Source organism: Ambystoma mexicanum, chromosome 13, assembly GCF_040938575.1.
Source record: "Ambystoma mexicanum isolate Mex_15411 chromosome 13, UKY_AmexF1_1, whole genome shotgun sequence".
Classification (NCBI taxonomy): Eukaryota; Metazoa; Chordata; class Amphibia; order Caudata; family Ambystomatidae; genus Ambystoma; species Ambystoma mexicanum.
Genome location: NC_090938.1, coordinates 234,398,613 through 234,413,814, shown reverse-complemented (window position 1 = coordinate 234,413,814; position 15,202 = coordinate 234,398,613). Strand labels below are relative to the sequence as shown.

At 47.1% G+C, this 15,202-nt stretch overlaps 1 protein-coding gene across 3 annotated transcripts in view; it reads right to left on the bottom strand.

Annotated features, from left to right (window-relative positions):
• KDM5B (lysine demethylase 5B) overlaps positions 1 to 15,202 on the bottom strand; it is a 1,291,824-nt gene that overhangs the window by 422,744 nt on the left and 853,878 nt on the right. The gene's annotated exons all lie outside the window — the stretch shown is intronic.

The following is a 15,202-nucleotide window of genomic DNA, read 5'->3' as shown; positions in this document are numbered from 1 at the left end:
TCCCTCGATAGAACCGGAAACCTTTTTCAACAGAAAAAACATCTTTCCCTTTAAATTTAGGTGCGTGCCGGGGGCGCAGCCCCGGGAGCATGTGCTCCTTTGACTCTGCCCACTGGCACTACACCTCAGTCCCCTTTGACACGTCGGCTATTTTACATTTGCCTAACACTGCTCTTTAAGGGGGAGGATGGTGGGACGTATGGAGGAAAGGTGACTATGGACGAGGAGTATGTTAGTCACTACGGTGAGTAACTTCTAATTACTCCTAAGTCCGGTCCCCTTTCTACCATACTGTATGGGTGATTACAGCCGATTGAAGCCCAGGGGAGACGCTACAGTTCCTAAGAAAAGTTTGTCAGGCCCCTTGGCCGAAGACCACGTCGGATTGAGCAATGGCTTCTAAGCAATAATGCTTGCAGAAAGCTGAGGGGGTAGCCCAAGTGGCCACCTTGCTGTTTGCCATGTCAAATGCCTATCGAAGGCCACTGTTACTGCCTTTGCTCTGACCGCATGAGCATGAATGTTTGCTGGTAACTTCATGTGCTGCCCCTCATAGGCTTTCAGGATGGCCATCACCATCCGCCTAGCTATCAAGCCTTTTGAAGCCAGACAACCTAGTTATGAACCGCAGAATGTGATAAGCAAGGCATCTGACTTGCGGAAGCCCATAGTCCTCTCCAGGTGGAGTCTCAGCACTCTCCTCACGGCGAGACAATGCAACACCTTTTCTGCTTCATCCGTCAGATTCGGAAAGAAAGCTGGAAAGACTTTGTTGAGGTGAAACGACGCCACCTTCGGGAGAAATTAGGGGTGTCCGGTGCACCACCTTGCCCCGATGGAAAGCACCATATGATTGTGCCACCAGTGCCTCAATCTCGCTGATCATGCGCACCAAGGTTAGGCCCATCAGGAGTGTAGTCTTGATTGTGACAAATCCGAGGTCTACCAATGCCATGGGCTCGAATGGTTATGTGCTAAGGAACCAGGCTGTGAGGGCTAATTTCTCAGCGGAGGGGTGCCCCAGTTTGTTGAGGTAGCACAGGCAGGTAGAGCTGTCTGCCTGAATGCAGACTGGGCTGTTGCTGATAACCGGAAGGAATGCTTTTAGACCTAGCCATATGGCCATCACATGGAGCCAATGGATGAGATTGCCCTGATCCTCATGAACATAGGCAAACACTGTGGTCGAGGAGGGTCGTTCGTAATGGTGTATTCTGGCCAGGGGTTTCTGAATGGTTTACCAGCCATGAGATTGGAGTCCATCCTCCACCATAGTAGGTCTTGGTGTAGATACGTTGGTATGGTGATTAATGTTGCTTCAGAACCAGCTTCCTGGCTCCATGATGGTGAAAAATGTAACTGCAGCCTCCTCATTTTGAGGCTGGTATGAGGCACTGCCAGGAGGCATGCCGCCATAATCCCTAGCAAGTGCTGGTACCACCATCTCGAAGTGACCGCCCACCAGAGGCAATGCCCTGTAGCGGCTTTTGATCGTAGCAACCTTCTCTGCAGTGGGGAATATCATCTTTGCTTTCGTATCCACTTTGAGACCCAGGAAGGTCAGACTGTGTAGGCTGGAGCTGCGACTTCTTGAAGTTGATGGAGAACCCCAGTTCATAAAAGCTGCATGCAATAGCCTGGCTGCTGCATTCACGACCTACGCTGATGACTTTGCACGAACCAACCAGTCGTCGAGGTAGGGGTATACATGGTGGCCCCTCTGACCTGAGTAGCGCCACCGCAACCGCAGTCTCAGCAACACCCTCAGGGCTGAATTGAGCCCAAAACGGAAGGCCCTTGCATTGGAAGTGCGAGTCCATGACCCGAAACCATAGGAAGGCGTGATGGGGCTGCCAAATTGGGACATGTAGTTATGCATCCTTCAGATCTGGTGATTACGTCCCGTTTCCCCCACACGGACTCTGCTATCAGTGCTGGCGTATCATCTTGGAGGGGAAGGAAAAGGTTTAAGAAGGACAGATTTAGGGCAACTTGCAGGCCTGCCTGCTTTCCATCGGGGGGGGGGGGGGGGGGGGAAGAGGAGCAAACTTACTCAATTACCTCGCTCACTACCAGAGTGCATCGCCGCAAGGAGAGATGCCATCCCCATCTTGAGGGCGGTTCGAAAGGGTGTTTGAAAGGGGGTGGGGGATACTTGTGGAATGGGAAGGCTGAAGCTCTGGGATTAATTGTATTTATTTCAAAAAAGGTAGCAGGCGCTCCTCTCTCCAGAACAGGCATGATAACCTGTTCTGAGATGAGAGTGCAGCACACGCTTTTTGCTCACTGTACCTTCCGCAGATGGGAAATATCCATTTGCACATCAGTCTTGGTCTCGCCCACATGGGCAGTCAAGCACCGAAATGCTATGGCAATTCCTCTGAACAAGAGTACCAACTGCAACCCCATACACGTGTTTCAGCCTTGTTGGGCCTCATCAGTGAGGTGAAGCTGTGCCTCTGAGCACAGTGAGCAGGGAGTCCACATCTGGTTACCCCCAGGTAACTCAGGGTGACCAACCCCAAGTTCCTTGCAAATATTTCAAAAAAGGCAGCTCCAGAAAGAACATGGCATGATAACCTGTTCTGAGATGAGCGTTTGCAGCACACACTTTTTATTGCATTTATTGTGCATTTGTAAGGCGCTTATACAAGTAAATTGTGTTTCAAAGTACCCCCAAGGCAACAGGGAGGGAACATGGGAATGAAAATCAATTAAAACATGAGCGCCAGACCTACTAGGGTTTGTGAGCATTCAGAACGCGTAAGTGAAGAGAGGGGATGAGGAGGTTGGGGGTAAAGGCTAGGTGTACCAGGAGGGAAGTGCTAGGGTGTGAGCAGCTGTAAGTGCCTAGGTGGGTGGCCAGTTGCCAATAGATAAGTGCAGGCATGCAGTGGTATAGGCCAGTTGGTGCAAGTTAAGGGCTGCGGGCGGAGGCTGAAGGCGATTGGGTGTGGGAGGCCAGGGCCCAAAGGACATATAAGGGACCTGGTCCCAATCTTACCAACTGTGGGATTAGCCGAAGAGGGAGGGAAGGAGGGAGAAGGTTGAAAGGAAAGTCTTAAAAAGCTTCCGAAATTTTAGGAGCTCCGGCTCAAGACAAAGAGGAAGGCAGTTCATAGGAGGGAGCCTGCTGAGGAAAGGGATTGGCCACCAGCTCTCTGTTTAGCAAAGGGCCAGATACACAGAGTTTGTGCCGGAGGAGCGTAAAGATCTGGAGGGAGAGTATTTAGTGAGAGCAAGTTGTAGATGGTGGACAGCCTTATTTATTATATTTATATCGTGCTCATACAAAAGTGTTTCAGAGCCCTCTGCATCTTATGCAAGATGCAGAGGGATTTAAATTTGATCCTTGCAGCAACCGGGAGCCAGTGGAGGTTTTAGGGCTGGTAGATGCAGTCCCTTGGCTTGAGGCCAAGGAGAAGTTGTGCAGACCTTTCCTGGATTAGCTGGAGGGTGTCAGAAGAGGGTAGATTAATGAAAAGGCTATTGCAGTAGTCCAGCCTAGAGAGAACCAGAGCTTGGTCTTGAACTCTGTAGTGGATGATTTGACGCATCTGGTAGAAAACAGTGGTGTTTGAGCAGTCTTATGAGATCTCGCGGCTGCTTTCGACAGGGTTGATCACTCCATCTTGATCTCCCGTCCCTCAGATGCTGGCCTGTGCGGCCAAGTTCTCAACTGGTTCATGGCCTTCCTGTCCGATCGGTCCCAGTCTCTCTCTCTTCCTCCTTTCCGCTCAGCTCTGGTCTCACTTTTCTGTGGCATTCCCCAGGGATCCGCATTGTCTCCCATTTTGTTTAATGTCTATATTGGACCTCTCTTGCTTCTCATCCGGGCGCATGGGTTTCGCTACTATTTTTTTTTTTTATTAAAATGTCATTGGTTTATAAAATTAAACCGTACATTTGTACAAATGAAGTGAATACATTGATAGAGAAAAGAAGCACAAAAAAAAGGAAATAGATCAGTTTAAGAACATGGAGTAGAAGTTTCAAGAGCGAAGAGCGTTTCAAAGAATAATATTAAACTAAAATGTGGATATAATGTCAGTCCAGAAGCGAATCACAGCAGTAATCATTCTTCAATTGTTGCCAGAAAGGATAAGTGACCATCGCTCATCTGGATCTAAAGGTCTTGCAGAGGTTAGATATAGCCGTGCAATTGCTGTATGTTTTACTGCCAATGCAGTACATTCCATCAAGAGATGATATATCGTTTCAATCGAAGCCGCTAGCAAACAAAATCTGCACGATTGGTTTTGATTCGTAGAACGATTTCGGATTCCATTAATTTGTTGTGTGGGTAAGATAGTCAATCTCAGCCGGAGAAGTAAGTCTCCGATTAGGTGATCTGGAAATAGATTGAGGTAAGGTTGGAGATCATTAGACGCTCTGATATCATTTGTGCAATTCAGCGTTAGTTTGTATTGATTAATGGTTTGAGTTCTTATCCAATCAAGTCTTATCAGTTGCAACTTCGTTTTTTGCGGCCTATGGAGCAAAGTATCTGCTGTGATGTCATTGTCAATCATCTGTGCTTAAACAAAGACTTTCCATTTGATCAAAGCTGCAGCACTGATGTTTGTTGAATTGGGTCGCAATATTACCTATGCCGGGATGCAGTCATCGTTCAGAAGTTTTCTTAGCAAATCCAGTTGTTTCCATTTTATTAGGGAACTCAGGGGTTGCAGGCCCAATTCAAATCTTATGCGTGCAGCTGGGACAGCATTAGGTAATGAGAATACTTTTGACCAAAAGATGCGTTCTAGTTTGTTCCATATATCATCCTGAAGATTGATCATGGTCTCTCCACCATATGTAAGAATTGAGGCTGCCTTCTGCTTATAGAAAAGGATGATCGGTTTAAACAAATACTTTAAGAATGTTTTGTGGATGATTAAGCTTTGACGTGCGAACATTCTGGCTTCGGCTATTAGATCAACTGTCCATGGTTGTTCTGTTTGGGACTGATTGATCCACATCCCCAAATACTTGAAAGTTTTCACTTGGGCAATTTTTTCACTATTCAGAAAGAAAGAGGTTGTTTTGAGTGAGGGGCCAAGTTCCGAAACAAGAACCATCACTTTGTTTTTCTTTATATTTCTAGCTCGTTAGTAGTCATAGTTCTGAATGTTGTTTAGGGCAAATTGCAATCCTCTTGGAGTCTTTGAAAATAGCACAATGTCATCTGCATATAATATAGTTGGAATGAGTGTGGAGTTCAATTTCGGAGGATTTATAAGAGGAGAGGCTAATGAATCCTCCAAATCTGAGGTGAAGAGGTTGTAAAGTGCAGCCACTAGTGGACAACCTTGCTTCAGCCCATGCTACACTTTGATCGGTTTAGATACAAGGCCGGCTTTAGATAACCTGATCCGAATTTCAGTGTTTGAGTAGAGGAGCTTTATTGGCTCTATGATGTTATATGGACACAGCCCCATTTAGTTAGTTTAGACCATAAGAGGTTTGTTGATTTTGTCGAAGGCTAAATGGAGGTCAATGTACGCAACGTACGCCTGGGTTTTAGTTCTATATGATTCTTGTTTAATTAAATTGAAGGTTAGTCGTCGTGCCCAGAAATTTCGTAAATCGGGTTTACCTTGTTGCATGTCTTTTCGCTCCCTCTCCCCATTTGTTAAGCTGCTGTAGTAGTAGATTTGCAAAGAGTTTGCCCAGTGGATCTAAAAGGGCAATAGGTCGGTAGTTCGAGGGCTCTTCATACGGGTCTTGTTTATAGATTGGTATCAAAACTGCTCTTTGCCATGAGCACGGTATGGTGTTTGTTTTATTGATTAGTTCAAGAATTTGTAAAAATAAAGTGGCCCATATGTCAGGGTCTTTTTCGATGATTGAATTGGTTAGGCCATCTGGCCCTGGAGCTCTTGATACATTGAGCTTACTAATCGCTTCAATAATGTCAATAAGAGACCAGGTAAGGGTCCATTTGGCATCATAGGGGACCAAGTCTTCTCCATGTCTAGTAGGTCGTTGTCGATATAGTTGTTGAAAGTGTAGTTTCCAGTTTGCTTCGGAAACTTCAGAAATCCGATTATCGCCTTTCGAATGTTGATGATTTAAAAGTTTCCACAAGTCACGGGTGTTACCTGGTCCCAAAGCTTGCAGCATGGTCTCTGCATCATGTTCTAATATCTTGTGATTTTTTAACCAATTTTTGAATTTTTGTTTGGCTTTTTTGATTTGGGCATTCTGAGTAATAGCAGAGCCTTTTTTTAGTTGCTTGATTGAATGCCCTAGTTCTTTTTTTCCTAGCAGCTATTAATGGGTAGGCGTTCTTATGGACATGTATCAACGTCATTTTCTTACTGTTATTTTCCTTTTGTAAATTGTGCAGTAGCCATGCATAATTTAGTTTTTTTTATTTTTCATATTTATGGAGCAAAAAATTCAGGAAGTTGATTTGCATTTGCGTTAATTTCAATCGAGTGTTTGCATCATTTGTTTCAATGTCTGGGAATTCTAAATATGTCGAGCTATGGCTTGGAAACGACCAAGCTCTTATTAGGATATAGTGATCACCATCTTCGACAGAGGTTTTCGACACATTGGATGGGTGACCGGATGGTACTTGATCAGTATATATAGTCAATGATTCCACTACTCTGGTCTCGTGACCATGTAATGGTAGGTAAATTAGTTGTTGTGTTAATCGCATCCAGACGCATCATATTACGTTGCAGCATCTCTTTGGACCATCTTCGAGCGCGTTCTTCTAGATAATATTTGTCAAGCTCTTGGCCTGCTTTGGAGAAGACATGCATATTCAGATCCCCACAAATTATGAAGTTGATACCAGGGTAAGTGAGGATAGCTTCATCGAATGAGGAAAAAAAAAAAGTCTATCAAAAGTTCATCTGTAATGCTTTGGGGATTCCAATATGCATTTAGCACACCGAGATATTGATGCTCATTGGATTGTTGGTTAAGAGGGACTGAAAGAATAGAGTCAGGTTCCTGGAGCAGAATTATGATCTGAATCCAAGGGTTGACGATTTCATGTTTGACTTCTTGCCACTGGGAGTCCATCCTGATTAGGATGGAAAGTCCTGCAGAGCGGTGTCCTTTTGGGTTAGAAATCACTGGATTCATGAATAGATTAAAACCATCACACTCCGGCTTTTGGTAGAGCCAAGTTTCCTGAAGGCATTTCACATCGGCTGTTAAGAGTTCTGCTCTATTATGTCCGAAGAGGTGGCGGTGGCCTCTCGTGTTCCATGAGCAGACCATTAGCAGAGAGGGAGCCTGTTCACTTGGTTGCTAATGGTGATAGGTTGGATCCGGATATCTCAAGGATTCATTCATCACTCTCTTAATTGGGTAACGGTCCATCTGGTGGTTTGAGAACTCTTGGCAATCTTCACCGCTAGCAGAAGAGTAAGAATTATTACTCTGGTTAGAGGTACTGCTTGAGAATGATGAACTGGTCGTTGTCGTAATTTGGGAATACATGGAGATTTCTCTGGTAATGTTATGTAAATCGTGTTGCGTATCTGGATTGGATTCAATGGTTCTAAGTTGAAAACCCAGAAGTTGGAAGGCATCTTTTTGAGTTATAATTGTTTGTAGGATTTTATTAGAGCTACAGTCAATCCATATTGAGTCCAGTTTATCCGAATTGGTGAATTCTACCAAATCGATGTCCTTTGTTGTTATTGTGGTTAGTCCAGGTACTGCATGTAAAAGCCGAAGTAAATTTGTTCGATTAAGGATCAAGGTTTGATCATTTCTGCCTACTCTTTCCAACTTCAGTGTATTCTTTGTGGAGGATTTGAGTGGGTCTATGAATTGTGGGAGTTTCAGAGGAGCTAGTTCTTGTTGTGGTAATGTAATATCATTTAAGGATATATCTGATATTGCTGTCCGATCCAGATTTATTCTGGAAGTCGAGTCTTCAAGTAACGCCGACGGTGCAGTAGATGAATCGGTTGAAGAGGCTGTCAAGTGAATTACAGAACTGGTTTGTGCCTAACAGTCCACTGTCAGTTGAGACGATACTTTCAGTTGTGAGTCATTGTGAATAAGAGTTCTTATGTGGCTCTGGATACGTCGAGAGATTTAGCAGCAGGTCCAAAGATTCTGCATCTCTCAACGTGCTGAGTGTTCGGCTTAGCAGTTAGAGTAGCTTCAAGTTGGTCTGTCTTAGGTAGTTGGTTAGTGGATGTAACAGGTTGCTGGACCACAGGAAGCGTTAAATTCCTGAGGAAGGCTCTAGATCCTTTTTGTTGGTTTTTCCTTTGGTGTTTTTGTTTAGGTGGTTTGGGTAGTTGTCATTTAGATTAAAATATACTAAATATCTCTTTGATGTCCGAAGATGGGTGTTTCCCGGGAGCCAAACTTACTGGAGCTTTGTCATGCAAAGAAGTATCTTCATTGATCGGATCTCCAGTTTGAAAGGCTTTGGAGGTCGCATCAAGCAAAACTTTATCGTTGGTCAGGTCTACAAGTACCACTTTTTCGCTGGAGCGTTTCAGGACAATTGTGGTATTCAGAGAGATATGCTTGTACAATGGCAGGACTCACTCAGCTGCAGTGTCGAGGTTTAGCTGAGCCTGGGCTTGACACTCGGAAGCTGTGGGTTTGGGCATGTTCGCTCGCCTAAGGTCAATGAGGGCGTCTGTAAAATGAACTTTTTCCGCCCTGTCTTAGCGAGCTATGTCTGCTAAACGTTGTTGCCACATTAGGCTCGCTTCTGCTTTGAGCCGAGTTTCCAGGTTAAGCATCAAAACTTCATGTATTTTTTGTTTGGAAAATATGGAAGCAAGAATAGTAACTTGATCTTTGGCAACTTCAGCTTGGGCTTCCTGAAGCTTCATGTAGGGTATTAATGCTTGGGTACACTGCAATGAACATGTTTTGAAGGTCCACCATTGTTGTAGCGACAGATTCCTGTGGATTAGATCCCGGTAAACAGTCTGCATGGTTACCACTGTGATTTGCACTTTGTGGATTTGATTGCTTAGGTGTAGATGAGAGCCCAGTATCAAATTTTGCAGAAACTGGAGTACTGGTTATAGGATAACTTTGGAGTTTCGGATTCAATAGGGGGTAATTATGAATAGTGGGACCAGGATCTATTTGATTTCGTAGAGCTTTGTTTTAGTCTCTTGCAGTTCCATTAATGCTTCTATCTCTGTTAGATCCAATCAGAGTCTCTGCAGGCGTTGGTCAGAGACCAGTTATGAAAATTTGTGTTGGGGTACTGAGTTGGAGCGACGTTCGTGGAGAGATTTCCACTTTAATTTGGCAATCTGGGCCAGCTCTATCTGTCCAGGTGCTTGAGTTACACCATCCATTGTCGAATGCATTGGTGGTGTAGGACCCGCCTCACTTGGAGGGGGACTGACGAGTGTTCTCTGACGGATTTCGTCTTGGAGAGGTGTAATGGTCATTGTTGGTAATGCGCCAACACTCTTGTTTTGATGGACTAATGTTTCCAGTAGATTCTGTATTTGGGTCCGGTGCCTGGTTTGTGGGCACGTCGAGGCAGTTTGTTGCATTTTCATAGTGTATTATTGTCTCAATATCAGGCAAGATATTGCTATTTAAATAAGAGTAAGGAAAAAAAAAGGTAGAGGGTGGGAGGCGTCAGATGGATGAGAGGCTTGCCTGCAGTCCTCACGCAGTTGTAAATACTGGTGCTTGCTTGTTTGAAGTTCACATAAATTGAACATTGGAGAGGCAGCGATCCGAGTGGGTCAAAGGATTACCCGCAGTCCCCACTCGAGTAAAGATCTATTGGTCAAAGGAGTATTGAAAGGGGATTTCTTCTGAAATGCTGCGCCGTTCGAAAGATCTAAGGATGGACCGCGTGGGTCAAAGGACTAGCCCGCAGCCCCCACGCGGTTGTAGATGCAGTTGCTTGTTTGTTTAACGTTCACATTAAGTGAAACGTTAGGTAAGCAGCGATCCGATTGGGGCAAAAGGTTACCCGAGTCCCCACTCGAGTAAAACTCTATGGATCAAAGGAGTAGTGAGAGTTTCTTATAGAGCACTTCGGTGTTCAAGAAGGCTCTAATGGTGGACCGCGTGGGTCAAAGGACTAGCCCCCAGTACCCTCACGTTCAAAACACCTTTGACTCAATCGGTGGGTGAAGGGGGCGCAGAGGAGCAGATGAAGAGTAGGGCGGGCACTCGCTGGAATTATGCGTCGCACAGGCTGTTGCTTGAGCTGAATTAAGGGGGAGACTAGGAAGCAGGGAGGGAGGATCTAGGTGGCGGGTGGCGTTTGGTATGGAACACACACACAGGCAGCGTTTACTTGCGGGAGCGTACCAGAGTTCCAAAGGCACGAGTAATCCTGCGATGCTCGTGTAGGTGACCGCGCAGACAAAATAAGGTTACTGCTATTGCTGGTATACAGTGCCTCCGTTGTACCTTCGCACACCGCCGAACACCGGCAAACACCACTTGCCCTCCACTCGCTTCGCTTTTGCTGGGGGAAGTGGTAATAAAGGTTCTTCCTGCTGCTCAAGCACCGCCTCCAAGCTAATTAAAGGCACAATGTCAGTAAAGGCAAAACTGCACAGAGAAAGGTTCCAACAGCAGCAAACGCTACTTGCCCTCCATTTTCCGTTTCGCTACTATTCCTTCGCGGACACCCAGATCCTAGCTGTCCGGCTGAGGAATTGTCTTGAGGACTTGTGGATGAGAAACTGGCTGAAGCTAAATGGCAGCAAGACCGAGGTCCTGGTTGTGGGTAGGACATCTCCCCATTTGTTCTGGACCTCTGATTCTGGCCGACCAGTCTTGGCCTCCTGCCCTTGCCGGTCCAATCGGTCAGGAATCTAGGGGTAAAAATCTCTGCTTCCGTTACCCTGGACGACCAAGTGGCTGCGGTGTGCAGGGATGGTCACTTCAACCTTTGCATTCTACGGAAGGTCTTGCCATTTATTCCCATCGAGTGTAAGGCCCCGGTGGTGGGTGCCCTGGTTTTGAGCAGTCTTGACTATTGCAACTCCCTTTATCTGGCCCAAACGCGTTATCGGATTAACTGGCTCCAACTACTGCAGAACGCAGCTGCTAGATCCATACGTCGCCCCCTTTTAGATTCCACATGTCCTCCCTTTTAAGGAAACTTCATTGGCTTCCCGTTGCTATCCGGATTTTCTTTAAATCCATGTGCATTATGCTTCCTATGGCATGGGAGACTAGTATTTGCAGACAAATGTGCACATTATGTGCAGACCCACTCATTGAGATCTCAATCTGCTCTTTTGGTAACAATTCCTCGTTACTGTCCGTCACGTAAGGGGAGTGGGGGGGGCAAGCCTTCTCTGTGGTGGCCGCGAGTGCCTGGAATGATCTCCCTTTGGCCCTACGGGGTACTATGGATCATTTCACCTTCTGCAGATTACTGAAAACTACTTTGTATGGAAAAGGTCAGATTATGTTTATAGTTCACTTCACTCACACGACAGCGCCAGGATGCCTTTGGGCGTACATGCGCTTTATTAAGTTCACTTAACAAAACATATCATGCCAGACCCATGCTGGAGAACAATAGTTACAGGTAAGTTCCTTCTCCAGCATGGGGTCGGGCATGGATCGACATGCTCATGAATAAAGAATACATAGCAGTACAACATTACTCAACCACGGGAGGTGGCAAAGCTCAACAGAAGCAAATACTCTACTTCCGGAACAGGCTCACCTTAAAGCAAACGGGTTGCGCAGAACTGTTTTGCCGACCATGGACTCCTCGCTGGAATCCCTGTAGAGGCAGTATAATCTTGTGAAGGTGTGCGTAGACCTCCACGTAGCAGCCCTGCAGATGTCCAGCAGGGACACTTCAGACAGGAACACTCGTTGCAGCGATCGATCTGATGCAAAGGGCTCTCGGACGGCCAACCAAAAGGTGACAATGTGTGATGCAGCTGGAGATGGAAGGCCTTGGACAAGGCCTTCCCATGATTCACAGGACCAAAGTTCAGGAATAGTTGAGAAGTCTTCCGGAAACTCCTTGTGCGTGCCACATAGAACTTCAGCGCACAAGCCACATCCAGCAAGTGCAAAGTCCTTTCAGCCGGGGACAAAGGTTTTGGAAAACACAGGCAACACCAAAGGCTCATTGAGGTGGAATTCCGACGCAACCTTTGGAATGGAGGGGTGGCGTCTGCGTAAAGTGTCAGATAAGGCTGTTTGCAGGAAAGTGCCTGGATCTCACCTACCCTCCTGGCAGAGGTGATGGCCACGAGAAAAGCAGTCTGATGAAAGGAACGAGAGGGGGCCGATGCATAGGATTGAAGGGAGCCCCCCATGAGCCTTATCAGCACCATGTTGAGTTCCCACGCTGGGGCAGGGGCCTTCACCGGCGGGAATGATTGAAACAGTCCTTCCAGGAACTCCTTGACTAGACGGTGGGACCAAAGAAGACCGTCCTGGAGACCTGGTGGAGCATGAGCTAGCCGCCAGATGCACTTTGATAGAGGTGTCCACCAGCCCTGCCTTGGCCAAGGACAAGTACAGAAGAATCTGTAGAGCCGAAATCCCTCAGAGTGTTGATCTTCTGTGTCAGCACCAAGTTGCGAACATTTCCACTTGTGCCCATAGCACTGAAGAGTTGCCAATGCTCTGGCGAGGACCTCCCTGCAGTACGCCGGCAGTTCGTACCCTCCATACTCTAAGGCTGCAGGAGCCAAGCCTTCGGGTTCAGCGATCCTGGGTAGTGATGTAGGATTGCGCCTTCTTCTCTGGCGAGCAGACCCGCGACCACCATCGGTGACGCTGATAGGCTGAGAAGATCCAGGTACCAAATCTGCCTCGGCCACGCCGGGGCGACAAGGATCATCCTGCATCGGCACAGTTTGAGTTGCTTGATGACTCGCAGCAGGAGAGGCTACTGGGGGGGGCAGGGGGGAGGGGAACAAATACAGGAACAGGCCTTCCCACAGGAAGGAAAATGTGCCCCCATGCTCCTCGACTGGTGGAACCGGCTGGCGAATCTCTGGCATTTAGAATTAGTCGCCGTAGCAAACAGATCAATCTGGGGTCTGCCTCATTTGATGAAGAGGCTGTCCACTTGATCTAGTCAAAGTTCCCACTCATGGCAAGAGCAGTTCCCTGCTGAGGGAGTCTGCGATGGTGTTCTTGACTCCCACCAGGTTCAAAGGAATGAGGAACATGTCTTGGGCAATGGCCCAGTGCCACAAGTCCTGCGCCTCTCTGGAGAGTGCCAGGGATCTGGTAGCCCCTTGCTTCCTGATTAGAACATTGTGGTGGTATTGTCCCTGAAGACCCTCACCACCTTGCCCTTGAGGGAAGGAAGGAACGACTTGAGGGCCCAGAACACTGCCCGCAGCTCCAGGACATTGATGTGGAGATTCCTCTCCTCCGTTAGCCACAGACATCTGGCGTGGAGACGTCTGGTGTGGGCTCCCCAACCCTTCAGGGACGTGTCCGTGGAGACTGTCTCCTGGTATGGGGTCTCTGGAAATCCGTGCCCCCAGTGATTGAGCACACGCCCCACCACCTTATCGCCCGAAATAACTCGTCAAAACTTCTGGACACCTGGATCCACCGGGAGTCCACGAATTCCTGAAGCGGTTGCATCTGCAACCTGCAGAGTCAGATCAGGTAAATGCACAACATCATGCCAAGCAGCAACTTGATGGCCCGCACTGTGGCGGTCTTTAGTGCCAACCGCCGTTGCACCTTTCCCAGCATGGCCGCTATCCTCTCTTCTGAGGGGGCCACCAGGCAGGAGACCGTGTTGAGCCTGGCCCCCTGGAATAGCACATTCTGCGATAATATCAAGCAGGATTTTGAATAGTTGACAGAGAACCCCAGATGCTTCAGCAGCTGGATGTCCTCTACGTGTGTTCCACGGCTACTTCCCTGGACTTGGCAGGGATGAGCCAGTCGTCGAGGTATGTGAACACATGTATCCTTTGGAGACACAGATAGGCCACCACTGGCACCAGGCACTTCGTGAACGCTGGCTTCAGTCCGAAGGGAAGCGCATTGAACTGGCAGTGCCTTCTCTGTACTACAAAGCGCAAGTACTGCTGATGCTTCTCGTGAATGGGGACGTGGAACTAACCGTCCTCCAGATCCAGCGACAAGAAGTCTCCTTCCTCCAGTTGGACGAGCACATGCTGCAACACGACCATCCTGAATTATTGGTACTGGAGGCATTTGTTGAGGCGCTGCAGGTCTAGAATGGGCCTCCTGCCCCCGGTCTTATCAAAAAGTATTTGGAGTAAACTCCGGCGCAGCAGAGTCGCTTTGGAACCAGATCTATCGCCCCCCTTTTTTTTTTAGCATGGCCTGTTAAAGGAGATGTGCTGCTCCCGTCGGGCCACTGGTGGTATCCGCAGACACTTCTGCTGGAACTCTAGTGTGTGTCTGTTAGGGAGAATTCTCATTTTATGGCTAATTTCCCTTACCTACAGAGTCCCCCAGCAGCTTTGCTGGATTTGAAGGTTTTATTTCTTTTTACCTGCTAAGAGTGAGACTCTTTTTCCCACTCTTAGGCATTTTTGCTATGTGTGTTCTAGGCTATTTTTGTGTTTAATGCCTATGGGATCTTTTCTCTCACCCATAGGAACCATCTTTATGCACATGTGTCACAGCATCCTCCGTGCCGTGACACAGGGGTGTCGTAGCAACCCCCAAACAGACTCCATTACCCTGGGACGGACTACTGTCTCCCAGGGCATGTAAAGTCCCCATTGACTTTACTAGTCGATTTTTATGAACTTCACCAGTACACCCCATCTTAATATGGAAGTACTGGTAGGGGTTAATAGTTTTTCCCCTATGTTCATTTTCGAGAGGGTACCTTACAGTCCCCCTCAACAAAGTGTCTGGCTGGTGGCAGTGGTTACTACCTTTTATATTCAACCGCGAATATTTCTCTATGGTATTTTCCCATTGTTCGAGGCTACCACTTTCACTGACAGCCTCTAATATACCGCCGGTCTATTTTTATATTAACTTTACTCCGGTAGGTTTTATTTGCCAGAACTTTGATAAAACTTTTCGCAAGTTTTTTTTTTAAACAATTTTTATTAGTTTTCCAAAACAAACAATACAAACCAAACATGCGGTGCATTTATCAACAATCCAATTGTACATTACGTAATACTGAACACTACTTCCCTTATACCACCCCCCATTCCGAGCCTATTGCTTCTCACCTTCCGTACCTGCATCCCGTGGTAGGGTCTCCCCTTCCATGGGTTCT